The sequence below is a fragment of the Gallus gallus genome, chromosome 1 (assembly GCF_016699485.2).
Source record: "Gallus gallus isolate bGalGal1 chromosome 1, bGalGal1.mat.broiler.GRCg7b, whole genome shotgun sequence".
NCBI classification, from domain to species: Eukaryota; Metazoa; Chordata; class Aves; order Galliformes; family Phasianidae; genus Gallus; species Gallus gallus.
The window spans coordinates 5496446-5508492 of NC_052532.1; the positions used below are offsets into that span (position 1 = coordinate 5496446).

At 35.7% G+C, this 12047-nt stretch overlaps 1 long non-coding RNA gene across 1 annotated transcript in view; it reads left to right on the forward strand.

Moving 5' to 3' along the window:
• The first annotated feature begins 366 nt into the window (after positions 1-366).
• The window catches only part of LOC107054620, a 33857-nt gene continuing 22176 nt past the window's right edge, over positions 367-12047 (forward strand). The window contains exon 1 of the long non-coding RNA XR_001469088.4: positions 367-513. This is a non-coding gene — a long non-coding RNA (uncharacterized LOC107054620). The remainder of the gene's footprint in view (positions 514-12047) is intronic.

Sequence of the window (12047 nt, forward strand, 5' to 3'; positions counted from 1 at the left end):
CAACACTTCTCCAAATGTCAGTGTTCACATAGTTACCTTTAAGATCCCTAATTATAATTTCATGGTTTCAAATCCTTTGAATCCAGTTTTTGCTTGCTTTGGTACTAAAGCAGGGAACGTTTTGACAGACTGCTAGTTTTCTAAGAACAAATTAGGTTAAAAAACAATTCATAACTGTACTAACACCCACATATAGTAACTCTAAAAATGATTTAAACAAAATACATTACATTTTGTACCTTTTTCCTTTGTTCTTAGAACTTCATTTGTTTTCATTAAGTGTTAAAAAAGATCAGATTGAGCTGGAACTTGGGTAAGAGAGGTGATAAGTTTGTAGATAATAATGCATCTCATCAGTCATGAATTGCACAAATTAATCTTCAGATAGGGGCATGTCTTACAAGAATTTACATGCTAGCACTTTAATTGTCAGAAGATAGTTTCTATTAGGCAGATGGACTGTGAATGAGTAACAGCATATCCCATTAGTGGAAGGAAAAAAGAGAAATGAAGGTAAGTTAAAAAACATTAAGAAATTTCTTTTATAATACTGTTTAACTTACATTGTAATGAGGTGAAAGAGCAAGACTTGTAGTGAAATAAGACCATGTGTGCTTTGTTTAATAAATGTCTTCTTTCTGCTTGGAACAAATGTGTATGGAAAAAGGTAGAGAATGAAAGAAGTAATACATAGGAAAATGTGTGCAGAGAAGGAAAGATCTATTTAAAGGAATACTTTGAAAAAGACAAAAAAAAAAAAAGTTCTGTGAAAAACTGACTTTTTTTTTTCTTCTTTTTTTTTTTTGGATGAAATTTGAATATTTGAATTTTTTCCAACCATTGCTGGTAAAAGTGGGTTTTTCCTTCCTGTAACAAAGTGGACCAGAAAGGCCACTGAGCGTGGTTTGATTTGCATAGGGAAAGAATGCAGTTCCCAGATGCAGGCCACAACTTGGTCATTGTTTTTATGCTGTATATATTTATTTTTTTTTAACATTTTGGAGCATGAATTGATCAATGTGTGATTTCATAAAAGTCCATGACCATACCCTAGCCTGACCTGGATAAATTAAGTCCTGTGTTTATGTCGGCTCTTTTGGTTGTGCTGAAGGGGCAAGCACTTATGGCTCAGCTTGGCAATGCTGTGAATTTCACACTCACTTGTAGGAAGCTGTTAAGTAAACAGGACAGACACTGTGACTACTAAATATTCACTGCTGGTTCACGTCTGAGAATAAAAGGATTTAGGCCACATGCTCAACGGGCTTCAAGAGTAGCTACTGGTGAACTTCATCAGTTTACATGTTTTCTTTATAACTAAGAACTTGTTAAGTTACAAGACAAAGCTCTGCAGATCATTATGATGACAGTATCTTGTCCTGTTGTGCTTCTAAGTTATAATCTGAAAACATTTTAAAAGTATTTATTGCACTTAAAAAATGATAAGCCAGCATGCCAGAGGCAGATAAGAATTATTACAATCTGTTGTTTCACAGGCGAATAAAGGAAAATGAACATGTTTTACCAAAGGTGACTGTGAATCGGGAAAAATGAGGATTAAAATCAAAGAGATACAGCTGCTAATCTTTGGCTTTAATAAATAAACTGCAGTGGGTCCCACATGTGCTCACAGTTTTTGGTTGTGCACTTACACACGTAACTTAATGAAAGCTAATGCAAAAAATCAGTCCCCGTTCTTCTTGCAATTGGGGGGGGGGGGGAGTTATCATAGATCTAAATGTGACATAAAAGCGTACTAAAGCTCATCAGCACCAGGATGTGTTGTCATTTTTTTCTGACCAAGACTGAAAATTCTTGCCTTGATCCAAAAACGTAATGGAACAAACATTTAAACACATGAATTTTGTTATTCAAAGATGTTTATATACATTTGCATTTCTTTATATGCATTTATTGTTGCCTATCTTTGTGTTTGCAGCAACAGAGGTTTAGGATTTTAGAAATAATTTGTCTCTTTCTTGTAATATTGTCCATACACTCTGGGATAGATCTGTTGTCATGTTGCATTTAAAAGTCTTTTATATACTTGCAGAGTACTGCATTATTTTATCTTGCCATGTGAAAGTATGGGATTTTGGTACGGCATCCCATGTTTTTGTGTATGATATCTCCAAACACACTGTCTTCACTTAGTATCTATGCAGTATAAGGCAAACTCCATTTTTTTTTTTTTTTTAATTCAGTTTCTCCTGAAAAGAGTGACTAATCTGTAATTTGTTTACTTGTTTCTTATGTAACTGCTCCTCTTTCTATGATGCTGTGGTATTTTTTTTTCTCACATTGATTTAACACATTGATAACTTTTCCATTCCTAATTTCTAATGTCATTTAATGTCCTGAATATAAATGGCCCTGTATAGCTAGAGCTGATGAGATATTTTGCCTCACAAATATTTTTACATTACTCCACAGAAAATATTTTCTGTAGTGACTATGAACTCATTTTGGGAAGTTTTTACAAGTGATGAGAAGTGATAAGGGACAACTAGATTTTTTTTTTTCCTAAATTTGATGAAACTGTACAGCTTTTTGTTTTGTGTTTTCTTCTTCCCAATGGAAATACTGTTTGAACAATTTTGCTTAAAAGATTTTATAAAAATAAATCACTTCTCAGGAAGTATTCAGACAAAATTTATCAAAGAAAATTGCAAAATTGAACGAATCGATCTCTGTATTTAAGGATTTCAATTACATTTTGTTTCACAATTTCATAATATAAAATTGTAATGGAGTTTCTAAGGAGAGGTATATACATGAACTGTTTCTTTCTCTTTTGATTCTCTGCTTGTTATCTTGTAAAACTTCAGAGTCTTTAAGAATTGCATATGTATGTATGAAGAAAGGAAGAGAAAGTAAAAACTCTGATGTCCCTGTTTTATCACCAGTTCTAAAATCTCTCTTTTCACAAAGCAACAACAAAAAAAACAGGAGAATACCTCTTTCTTTTACTTTTATTTCTAATACCCACCTCTGCAGTTCCTCTGGGTGCCCTGTGTGGCACTGCTTTATTTTACAGAATATTTGAGACTTCATAGGAATAACTACTGCTCATCCCCTCTATAGGTACCTACTTCCAAATTAATCTCCAGGTACAGATTATGAAGATAAACAAGTTCTTCCACAGCACAGCCTTGTATTTATTTATTTATTTTAGGTGAACTCCTAGATGAAGTCAGATGAACTCAATCTTAAAAGTACCCTTTTCTTTTTTGCTAGTTTTGAAAGTTATCCAGGGTGAATAGTTTTGTGAACATATGTGTACTTTCTGTCACCCCACACACCTTCTTCATGGTTATGGTGGAGATAAGGTTTATGGAAAGGAAAATCTCTTCCAAGCATCATCGCACTTTGCACTGATGGGTGTTTCTTATGTGTAGAAATGTCATAAGCCGCGGAAGGATTTTGCTTTATGTCATGATTGGTTATTGGGGTGGTTGATGATTTCAGATGTTTTTTCCAGTGACTTCAGTGAGATTTAGATCAAATGCTGAACTCTCTGTTTTCTTGGGTTTGCTTTTTTATTTTGTTTTTGTTTGTTTGCTTGTTTTTGCTCATTATGGAAAGTCAGTCCCTTTAATATTCAAAAAGTGCAGAAGTTGCAGTCAGAGCATGGCTTTGTGAGATAATTTATGATGACTAGTAGGATGAATTTCACTCAAAAAATAAGGTTAGGAATTTGTAAGTAAAATCCTCACATCATGAAGGTAGACAGTTAACCCAAATTTTCTGATGTACATTTTAAAGATAATTATATTTCAGGGGCTTGCTTTGTATTTTTAGTGAAAAGAATAGCAGAAACACAAATTGGTGAGCAGCAGAAAGCATAACCCACATCAGCGATAAACAAAGCACATGCTGAGCACTTGAGAATTTATAGGGAATGCAGAGAAGCTGTTTCTGTCTTGTTTGTGATTTACAATATTAGATTTTTGTTAACTAAAAAAAACAAAAAAGTATTAATAATTATCAAAAACACTGTTGCAGCCAACAAAAAATAAAATCTATTCTACAAAACAGAACAGCTACAATCACATTCTTTGTGAATTTGATTCCAACCAATGTTGTTAACCATAGGCTGATAGATGGAGCTAAAATATCGGTATAAGAACAGAGTTCTTAACTGTGCATAACACAGAAACAAATTGTTAAACTTACTCAGTTCTAAAGGCCTTTTCCATAATTTCTGCTAATGCAAAAGACTCCTGAGGCAACAAGACAGCTTACCTGCCAACTTTGACATTTCTATAACCAAATCAATATTTCAGGAGCCTCGTGCTATAAATCTGATGTTGATTTGAATTTCCTGAAAGTAATAAATGATCCAATTAGAAAACAAACAAAAAGGTGAGAATAATTACACTGTTTATTCTTCCAAGATGATAAGGTGGGCTTGACAAGACAAAATGCTCTTTCTAAACCTAGTGTCTGTCTACACTTGCAATTGATCTTAGGAGTTAAAGGCTTTTTTTTTTTTTTTTTTTTTTTTTTTCATTTTTAACACTCCAAGTTAAAATGTATTGCCTTGATAGAGATGTTAAGAAACAGTTTGCTTATATCTCATATTCTTCATTTTATATTCCTCTTGCTTAGCAGAAATTAAAATGAAGTTGGAAATATTTATGCATAAATAGGCCTTACACTGCAATGATTTTACAGCAACAGTTTTCAAAATCATGTCTAAATAACTATTTTCTTCACAGTATCACTTATAAAATGGAATTCTTGCATTGTTAGATAATCGGTTTGCAAAACCAGAGGAAAATTTGGGGCAGTATTTTCTGAGGAAATTTGTGAGTTCAATCCAAAGCCAGACATTTGTAGTAGAATTAGGAGTCAGTTCTCTGAAAGCATTAGGCATTGCAGGATACTTCTCTTGCCTCAGTAGTTTCTTAGAGGTACATTTGGTATGTAGCTGATCTGTTGGGTTACTTCAGAAAGAAAAATAAATTAAAAATAAAGCTACTGGTGAGCTATCTTAGGTTCCCTGTCTGTCTCACTGTATTAATGAATTGCTATTGTGAGGACCATTTGGCTGACTCTCCTCAACATATAGGTCTAGAGAATTTTACTGTGGCTGCTATTTCATCTGTTCCATGAAAACTTATCCTCAACTTGTCTTTTCTTGGCTTTTCGAATGTCAAGGATACTTGCTCAAAAGCATGATCCTAGGCTAAGAGCAAGCCATTTTAGAGAAGTAATGAAACACTGTGTATTTGTGCATATCTACAGACTGAATGAGCATACCCAGCAGATGGTGACTGATAATTTAATTTAAAGCACTTTGCTTTATATGAGTAGGTGTTGTGCCATGACACTTGAGAAGTAGTTCACTTTCCATACAACTTATCAAGGAGTCCACTTTACAGCAAGGATTCCAAGGATTCATGGATTTAATATTGGAAGAAACAAGTATCACTGTTCACATAAAAGACAGAGCAAGGCACCATTGAATTCATGAAAAAAATGAGCCCTGAAGAGTCGTGATCTTTGTTCAGATCTCTGTTCCAGGAGATATAGCATATCTTTGCTGTACTTCACAGTGGTTTCCCACAGTGTGCTCTAAGCAACCAGATAAATCATACCTAGCCTTAAGCATCTGGGTCATATGTGTCCAACCCTCTAGTTTTATGTCTTGTTGTCCTCTTTTTTTATTATTATTATTAATGTTTTAATTTAAAAAAGTAAAAAATAATAATAAAAGAAGTTTTGTTACTTGTATGCATTAACTATACTACATATTTTATATGCAACCCAAAACAATCCCTCTTCACTCAGTGCTGCCCAGGCAAATCAAAAGGTTGGACACCCCTGATCTAGGTGTTAAATGTTTACTGTAAATAATATTTAAGAATTTCCTCAGTAAGTGATGGAAAAAAGAAAGAGCTATTCCAGGGTGTCCAGATTTTCTGTTTGCTTGAGGTATCTATTTTCAGGACAAACTTCTGATGTGTCCTGCATGACACTTCCAAATACATGACAAACTATGAGACAGATAAGGTCAAATGAGGTGCATCCTCACCTTTGGGGCCAATAGTGAAGGGCTGAAAAATTGGTTTGCATTAAAAAAAAAAATGTGTCAGAAACAAAGCTGTCTTTTTGATTGCTTGTCTGCCTGCTACCCAACTCCTTTATTTGTTTTCTTAGAAATTAGTAATAAATTTAACAAAAGTTTGTAAAATGCAAATTCCAAAGATATTGAATCCTGAGAATTTATTTAAAAATACTGAGTGATGAGAATGCCAATAATTAGTCTGGACGAAGGTCTCAGTTTGACTTGATGTCAAGGAATTCTTGGAAGACATAGGTGTTAGTGAATGTACAACCTATGGAAAACCTTCACTAGAAGTCCTGTCTGATTGAACGTCAGTTAGTCCACTGGAAAAGAGACTTCAGTAGTTTCACAGACACAGAACTTGCTTAATAAGTTTGACATTTATGTAAGTAGAAGAAAACAAAAACATGAACTCATAAAATGAATGTCTGTTTTACTTCAATAACAAAAGCAGCACTAGCAACAACTAAAAAGAAAAAAAAAAAAAAAAAGAAAGAAGGAACCATGGAAACATGTAAGAAAAAAGCATAATCTGTTGTTTTGCACAGAACCAAGGCTATATCTTTCCACTGCGTTGTTTTTCTATACTCATTTACATCAAGAAAGGTAGGAGTAGAACAAGCCCATGCTGGGATGGAGGATGGTAATGATTTCCACCCACTTTGCCCTCTGACTGTGCAGAGCATGGGGCAGTGGTGAATCAGCCCATGAGCAATTCTATTTCTGAGCACTCAGGTCACTCTAAATGTTTTCAAAGACAGATTTTGTTTTGCTGCATCTCATAAAGAAAAGGGCCCTGCATATATTTTTTCTGTCTGTTTTACTGTTTTCTCTGCTGTGTTGCTATGAAAATTGTTTCATTCTTATTTTGATATTGTAAGCTTCAAGAACAGATCTCCTTGCCTAACATTCATCTGAAATATGAAAAAGATGCCCTCTGCAGCAAGCTTAACACTGCTATCATCTGCATAGTAAAGATAGGATTTATGTATAGAATATATATGCATGTGTATAATTTCATACTGATATATTGTTTGGGCACAAAGATAAACAGAATAAGAATCACAGTAGAATAGGGGAAGAAGCCTGTAACTCAGTGAGTGACATCAAGAGCAGATCTCATCTGTCAAATGATTGAATGGAGTAGCTTTTCTGAACATCTCTTCTAGGACAAAGTATTTTATATGTGGAAATAAATGTACACAAGCTGATAGTGTGCTATTTCCCCAATAATTCCTTAAAAAAGTTGTTTTGCATTCTTCCTATCTCTTTTTTTCTTTTTCTCCTTTGTAGTTTTCTCCCACCTCATCTCTCCGGACAAAATAAAATAATTGGATTCTTAAAAATACATGTGCTATATTTTGGAACTCAGTATTGGTAAAATCATCCACTTTGTCATGAGTTCAGACTCTCTCTGCATTGCTCTAAACATCTCACATATAATTAAAAATAGTAGAATTTCTTCAGAGATATTTTTCTTCTAGATCTGGGGGAATTTTCTTATGTGATTGCTATTGCTTTTTCTTGAGAAATACAAAGTAAAGTAAAGAAGTATAAAAACCTTAAAAGCTATCAGAATTTTAGCATCAGCATAATTTCCACTGGATATGAAGAATCTACTAAAATTAGCATCCATATAATCTATTTAAGAACAAAGTAATATCAAGCTACTTTGTTAAAAAAGGAAAAAAATCAGCTTCTACTGGAAACTCATATTGCAATTGGAAGTTGTGTCACTGGCATAGGGCTCTGATTCAGAAAGGTACTCACATTCTCACTTTATTCATGTTATTGTGCTCCAGATGAACTCAGTGGAACCACAAACATGCTCAGGTTTCATGCAGGCTTAAGCTATTTTCTGAATCAGCACCTCAGCAGCAACAAAATATGACCTTTGCTGTGAAATCACATTAATGACCCAATAAAAAGACAAATATTTTCAGCTAAATTATTTCCTCTCTGAGGAGATATGATATTCTGCACTTAGCAAGGAATCCTCTGCATTAAAGCTCTTTTCTTCTTCATTTGGTGACTTTTTTCCACTTACTAACATCATGTGAGTTTTGAGTTTTATGTACATTTTATCACATATATTCTGGGTTTCTCATCTACCACATAGCCACACTGGGTTCTAGTAACCAACAGCTTGTTGATTCCTGTTTGAAAACAAGTCTTACCAAATACACATTACTTACTGCAAGCTTCATCTGACAGGAATGGACAGTGGTTCTTTTCCATCACCTTGTCCCCATAACACATTTTTCAGTGCACAAATGCATCAAAGGGGTTAAAAAGCAGTATTTCTTTGCAACAAAGTCAAGTAGAAGTTTTTTTTCTTTTTCCTGTTTTGTTTTGTTTTTTTTTCTTTCTTCCTTTTTTTTTTTTAATGAAGAAAAGTGGAGAGAAGCACAACTTAAATAAAAGGTTTAGATTTGCTTATGTTCTTTGAAGCTTTTCTTTGTAGGCAAGGGATCAGTGTGTGGAGAGGGGAGAAGGGAAAAGGAGCCAAAAATAATTTAAGAAAACACTGAGTTCTGTCTTTGAATTATTTAAAAGCATCTGTATTTGATTTAATTTTTCTTTAACATAATGTGCTGTTTAATCAATGGCTTTGTCATCCCTTTGGTCCAAGCTTCCTCTTATCACAAGCTTTGGAAGCTGTGCCGTAGAGTTCAATGGACGCAGAATCTGGTCCATGCTTTGCTTTAAAAATAGATCATTAAGAGTTACCACTATTGCTGCTCTCCGCTCATAGGAGTTCTTTCCCTTTAGATGCCAATACAATCCTAAAAACATTACCTTCAATGCTATCAGCGTTCCGCCCTGTAAGAAATCAAAAAGAATCAATAATTTACCAAACAGGGAAAAGTCCACCTTCCTATGTTTTACTGGTTGGAAGTGTAAATAAATGGAGGCAGGAAAAATAATGCAAGCTGCCAAGGGAACTGACTACAGGATTTGTTTCAACCTTAGTCCTAAATGAGGTGTTAAGAATTTTTTTTCACCTTTCCCACAGTGTAACCAAAAAGGACCTTGGTGCTTCAGAGATTATTTTAAATAATAACCATGGACAAAGAAACATTAACTGATATATTAATAAGAAAATTTGAATCATCTTCACTGAAAGCAAAGTCAGAAGAAAACATTTTAACCTTTAAGCCTGAAAATGCAAATAAAATGAGTAAAAGCAGATAAATAATAATTTGTCTCTCATGTCATCTGGAGAGCTCAAGATGCACTCTAAACATTGGTTAATTAAACCCCACCATACTCTTGTTCAGTAAATAAGGAAATATTTTCTAACTGCTTGTTTTAGAGGAGAGAGTCTTTGGTCTTTGATTACAGTAAATTAAATTAAGAACAGGCATGGACAAGCAGGATTCAATAGGCTTTAGTCAGCCTCATCTTCATGACTCTGGAAAGTGAATTTATTTTTACAGGTTCTTGGGAAGCACACAGAACAGTAGGACTTGATTCTGCAAGCCCTGAAGTCATAGAATCATAGAATATCCTAAGTTGAGAGGGGCCCATAAGAATCAGCGAGTCCAACATGGTTAAAGGTTGACTTCTTGGGCTCAGACCCCCTCATGCCTGCCGCATTAGCAATTACTATGTATTAGAGCTGGTTTGCTGCATCAGTACATTTTCTTTTCTTTCTTTCTTTCTATTTTTCAAGCTGTGGATTTTCCCCCCACCACACTTAGTTCTTGACGTGGTTTCAATGTACTCATCTTCCTGAGATCAGTTTTACCTGATAAATTTGCAGAGCCATTGTGGCCTTATTTGTCAGTTTGGTGTGGGGGAGAGAGAAATGTGTGATTGAATGTTGAGGTTCTTTCTGCAGCTTCTCCAGCGAATTGTGATTCATTAGGACATTATGTGGTAGGCAGTTGTACTGTGGCATACTCTAGGCATAGGGTATATCGTCGTTTGAAACAAAGCAATGTAATAAATCCTTTTGTTAATAACTCTAAATGATGACTTATGCCCTGGAAATTTCTTTTCCTCCTGGCACAAACAACTGTAATCTCCATGGTGCTACAGAACGGAGTAGACACCCTAATACTTTTAGGAGAGGTGAAGTAATATGCACCTCATTAGCAGGCCACTGATCAAACTATTAGCAACTTGATGGGAAAGAAGCTAGGATTTGGTGGGATTTATAAATAGTCACCTAGAAGCAGAATGAAAAAAAAGCTTTTTGGTTCTGCAAATGCCTCTGCTCAACTGATTTCCCACCCAATGGGCATGGAGAAGACATTTTATCCCATTGAGCAGACTAGTTGGGCAATAGTGATTATATGGGATTTGCGTATGTTATGAAAACTGTGGCAGTTCCTCTTCGGTACTTAATGTTTTGTGACAGAAGCCCGGCAGCTCAACTTTGTTTCCTTTGCTCTTTATCTCTGTACGGCATACCTAGCAGGATGGAGAGAAGAACTAGAAAATGCAACAGTATCTGCTACAAGGGAACGCTGCCCAGCAATAGCCCTCCAAGAGGCTAAAATTCTTAGTCCAAATGGTGCTCAGCATCTCACTGAAGCCTGGGACCTTTCACTTGATGCACTGCATTGGCCAGCTTCATCTTCAGAGGAGTCTTCATGTTTGTAATAATTTCTGTGGTCTTCTGTTTTCAAGCTGTTCTATCTCTATGGTGGCAAGCAAGGAAGTCAGCAATTTCTTCTCTTCCATATTGAAAGGGAAACTGAGGCCAGAGGTCAAGTCACCCAAGCCTATCTTGCAAGGCTTGCAGGCTCTGCACAGATGCCAGCACTTCCAAAGGCCCAGCAGTTTGGTCACGAAAGGAGAAAATATTTATCTTGTTCCTTGCAAAGAAGACTACTCATTGTGATCTCCTACAAATTACTTTGAGAAGTTCATCAAGAGAGGAGATGGCCTTCTGTCCAGTGTGTCCATATTTTCTAGCCTTGCAAATATTCAGTGAGAGCTGGACAAGGTTTGCGCATGCTGACTCAGTGCATCCTCTACGGAGCAGCATGATCATAGAGACATAGAATCATAGAATCATAGTATCACAGAATGGCTTCAGTTGGAAGGGACCTCAGAGATCATCAAGCTCCAACCCCTGCCATGCAGCCTGTTGCCCCCATGCAGCCATGTTGCCCCCCATGCAGCCTGGCCTTGAGCGCCTCCAGGGATGGAATATCCACAGATTCTCTAGGTAGCCTGTACTAGTGCGTCACCACTCTCCGATAGCAGCTAACCTAAATCTCCCCTCTTTTAGTTTTAAGCAATTCCTCCTTGTTCTATCACTGTCAGATCATATAAAATATCTTTCCCCTTCCTGCTTATAAGCTTCCTTCAAGTACTGGAAGGACGATGTTGGTGCTTTTCCCACAGAATAGGGGTAAGGTGTATGATTTCTTGCCTAATTTCAAGTTAGAATCATCCTTATTGCTGTAACAAAGTCTAATTATCAAATGCTTTTAAAATGGGCAGATTAGTTCTTGACTATGATCTTTGTCTCCTCTCAGCTCAAGAAATAACTTTACATGCAGATATAGCAAAGAACCAATGAAAGAAAATGTGAAGCTTGGCTGCTGCTTATCCAATTTTGTGTTAAAACCCACATTTGGAAAATTCCTTTTTAATTGGTCCCTTCAAGGCCTGGAATATTTATAAGTGTGCATAAAGCATCAAGACCAGAACACGCAGAGCTAAATGGTCCACCTTATTTCAAAAAGATGCCTACAGAAATGTTTAGACAGAGCTATTTCACTGATGTCTATATCAAGAAGATGCTTTGTCATTTCAAAGGACATGCAAAGCAAGAGAGAGGAAGGAAGAGTGGTTCTCTGATAGCTTTATAGCGAGAGTGGTGTGACAGTGAGAGACAGCAGGCTAACATCAGAAAAAAAAATGGTTTCTTTTCCCATATCAACCTGCTACTGAGCCTGGTTCATTTAAATCTTTCTAGGTTTCTGTTTACTCACCTGTAAAACAGACATAATGT